Raw genomic sequence first — 4,115 nt, 5'->3', positions numbered from 1 at the left:
GAATCTTAAGGTCCTAGCTCATGTCCAAGGCACCAAAGCCAGCTAAAAAGTCAATAATCGATACCTAAAACTGGTATTGTACTAATACTTACTGGCTATTACATCATCTTAGAAGCTTCATCTGTGTTCTACTCTGGTCCTTTTAGTGTCTCTGCATACCGCAGCACGCGACATACCTTTCAGACGATAAGTACAACCGTTTCGGAGAGAAGAGCGGCCAATGTGACGATCTGGCTTTAAGTCGATTCGATAACAAATGACGAAAACGGACGGGTTTCCCAGGTTTTTACTACATATGAACACTTTTCACATTCTCCTGTGCAACTCGGCTGCTAGTCCCCCTTTCATGCACATTCTTAAGGTCCTAGCTCATGTCCAAGGCACCGAAGCCAGCTAAAAAATCAATAATCGATATCTAAAATTTAAATTGTACTACTTCTTACTAGCTATTACATCAACTTAGAAGCTTCATCTGTGTTCTACTATGGTGCTTTTAGTGTCTCCACATACCGCAGCACGCGACATAGATTTGCAGACGATAAGTACAACCGTTTCAGAGAGAAGAGCGGCCAATGTGACGATCTGGCTTTAAGTCGATTCGATAACAAATGACGAAAATTGACGGATTTCTCAGGTTTTTACTACATATGAACACTGTTCACATTCTCCCGTGCAACTCGGCTGCTAGTCCTCCTTTCATGCCGAATCTTAAGGTCCTAGCTCATGTCCAAGGCACCAAAGCCAGCTAAAAATTCAATAATCGATGCCCAAATCTTGAATTGTACTACTTCTTACTTTCTATTACATCAACTTAGAAGCTTCATCTGTGTTCTACTATGGTTATTTTGGTGTCTCCGCATACCGCAGCACGCGACATAGCTTTGCAGACGATAAGTACAACCGTTTCAGAGACAAGAGTGGCCAATGTGACGATCCGGCTTTAAGTCGATTCGATAACAAATGACGAAAACGGACGGATTTCTCAGGATTTTACTACATATGAACACTTTTCACTTTCTCCCGTGCAACTCGGCTGCTAGTCCTCCTTTCATGCAGAATCTTAAGGTCCTAGCTCATGTCCAAGGCACCAAAGCCAGCTAAAAAGTCAATAATCGATATCTAAAATTTCAATTGTACTACTTCTTACTAGCTATTACATCAACTTAGAAGCTTCATCTGTGTTCTACTATGCTGCTTTTAGTGTCTCCGCATACTGCAGCACGCGACATAGCTTTGCAGACGATAAGTGCAACCGTTTCAGAGAGAAGAGCGCCCAATGTGACGATCAGGCTTTAAGTCGATTCTATAACAAACGACGAAAACGGACGGATTTCTCAGGTTTTTACTACATATGAACACTTTTCACATTCTCCAGTGCAACTCGGCTGCTAGTTCTCCTTTCATGCCGAATCTTATGGTCCTAGCTCATGTCCAAGGCACCAAAGCCAGCTAAAAAGTCAATAATCGATATCTAAAATTTCAATTGTACTTCTTCTTACTAGCTATGACATCAACATAGAAGCTTCATCTGTGTTCTAGTATGGTGCTTATAGTGTCTCCACATACCGCAGCACGCGACATAGCTTTGCAGACGATATGTACAACCGTTTCAGAGAGAATAGATGCCAATGTGACGACCTGGCTTTAAGTCGATTCCATAAAAAATGACGAAAACGGACGGATTTCTCAGGTTTTTACTACATATGAACACTTTTCACAATCTCCCATGCAATTCGGCTGCTAGTCCTCCTTTCATGGAGAATCTTAAGGTCCTAGCTCATGTGCAAGGCACCAAAGCCAGCTAAACACTTAATAATCGATACCTAAAACTGGTATTGTACTAAATCTTACTGGCTATTACATCATCTTAGAAGCTTCATCTGTGTTCTACTATGGTGCTTTTAGTGTCTCCGCATACCGCAGCACGCGACATAGCTTTGCAGACGATAAGTACAACCGTTTCAGAGAGAAGAGCGTACAATGTGACGATCTGGCTTTAAGTCGATTCGATAACAAATGACGAAAACGGACGGATTTCTCAGGTTTTTATTACATATGAACACTTTTCACATTCTCCCGTGCAACTCGGCTGCTAGTCCTCCTTTCATGGAGAATCTTAAGGTCCTAGCTCATGTCCAAGGCACCAAAGCCAGCTAAAAATTCAATAATCGATGCCCAAATCTTGAATTGTACTACTTCTTACTGGCTATTACATCAACTTAGAAGCTTCATCTGTGTTCTACTATGGTTATTTTGGTGTCTCCGCATACCGCAGCACGCGACATAGCTTTGCAGACGATAAGTACAACCGTTTCAGAGAGGAGAGCGGCCAATGTGACGATCTGGCTTTAAGTCGATTCGTTAACAAATGACGATGGCGAACGGATCTCTCAGGTTTTTACTACATATGAACACTTTTCACAATCTCCCGTGCAACTCGGCTGCTAGTCCTCCTTTCATGCAGAATCTTAAGGTCCTAGCTCATGTCCATGGCAACAAAGCCAGCTGAAACGTAAATAATCGATACCTAAAACTTGAATTGTACTACCTCTTACTGGCTATTACATCAACTTAGAAGCTTCATCTGTGTTCTACTATGCTGCTTTTAGTGTCTCCGCATACTGCAGCACGCGACATAGCTTTGCAGACGATAAGTGCAACCGTTTCAGAGAGAAGAGCGGCCAATGTGACGATCAGGCTTTAAGTCGATTCTATAACAAACGACGAAAACGGACGGATTTCTCAGGTTTTTACTCCATATGAACACTTTTCACATTCTCCAGTGCAACTCGGCTGCTAGTCCCGCTTTCATGCAGAATCTTAAGGTCCTAGCTCATGTCCAAGGCACCAAAGCCAGCTAAAAAGTCAATAATCGATACCTAAAACTAGAATTGTACTACTTCTTACTGGCTATTACATCAACTTAGAAGCTTCATCTGTGTTCTACTATGGTGCTTTTAGTGTCTCCGCATACCGCAGCACGCGACATAGCTTTCAGACGATAAGTACAGCCGTTTCAGAGAGAAGGGCGGACAATGTTAAGATCTGGCCTTCAGTCGACTCGATAACAAAAGACGAAAACGGACGGATTTCTCAGGTTAATACTACATATGAGCACATTTCACATTCTCCCATGCAACTTTTCTGCTATTCTCCCTCTCATGCAGATTCTTAGGGTCCTAGCTCATGTCCAAGGCACCAAAGCCAGCTAAAAAGTCAATAATCGATACCTAAAACTTGAATTGTACTACTTCTTACTGGCTATTACATCAACTTAGAAGCTTCATCTGAGTCCTACTAAGGTGATTTTAGTGTCTCCACATACCGCAGCACGCGACATAGCTTTTCAGACGATAAGTACAACCGTTTCAGAGAGAAGAGCGGCCAATGTGACGATCCGGCTTTAAGTCGATTCGGTAATATATGACGATAACGAACGTATTTCTCAGGTTTTTACTACATATGAACACTTTTCACATTCTCCTATGCATCTCGGCTGCTAGTCCTTCTTTCATGCAGAATCTTAAGGTCCTAGCTCATGTCCAAGGCACCAAAGCCAGCTAAAATTTAATAATCGATACCTTAAACTTTAATTGTACTACCTCTTACTGGCTATTACATCAACTTAGAAGCTTCATCTGTGTTCTACTATGGTGATTTTAGTGTCTCCACATACCGCAGCACTCGACATAGCTTTGCAGACGATAAGTACAACCGTTTCAGAGAGAAGAGCGGCCAATGTGACGATCTGGCTTTAAGACGATTCGATAACCAATGACGAAAACGTACGGATTTCTCGGGTTTTTACTACATATGAACACTTTTCACTTTCTCCCGTGCAACTCGGCTGCTAGTCCTCCTTTCATGCAGAATCTTAAGGTCCTAGCTCATGTCCAAGGCACCAAAGCCAGCTAAAAAGTCAATAATCGATATCTAAAATTTCAATTGTACTACTTCTTACTAGCTATTACATCAACTTAGAAGCTTCATCTGTGTTTTACTATGCTGCTTTTAGTGTCTCCGCATACTGCAGCACGCGACATAGCTTTGCAGACGATAAGTGCAACCGTTTCAGAGAGAAGGGCGGCCAATGTCACGATCTGGCTTTAGGTCGA

The sequence above is a fragment of the Schistocerca gregaria genome, unplaced genomic scaffold, assembly GCF_023897955.1.
Source record: "Schistocerca gregaria isolate iqSchGreg1 unplaced genomic scaffold, iqSchGreg1.2 ptg000351l, whole genome shotgun sequence".
Lineage (NCBI taxonomy): Eukaryota > Metazoa > Arthropoda > Insecta > Orthoptera > Acrididae > Schistocerca > Schistocerca gregaria.
This window is presented reverse-complemented; position numbering follows the sequence as displayed.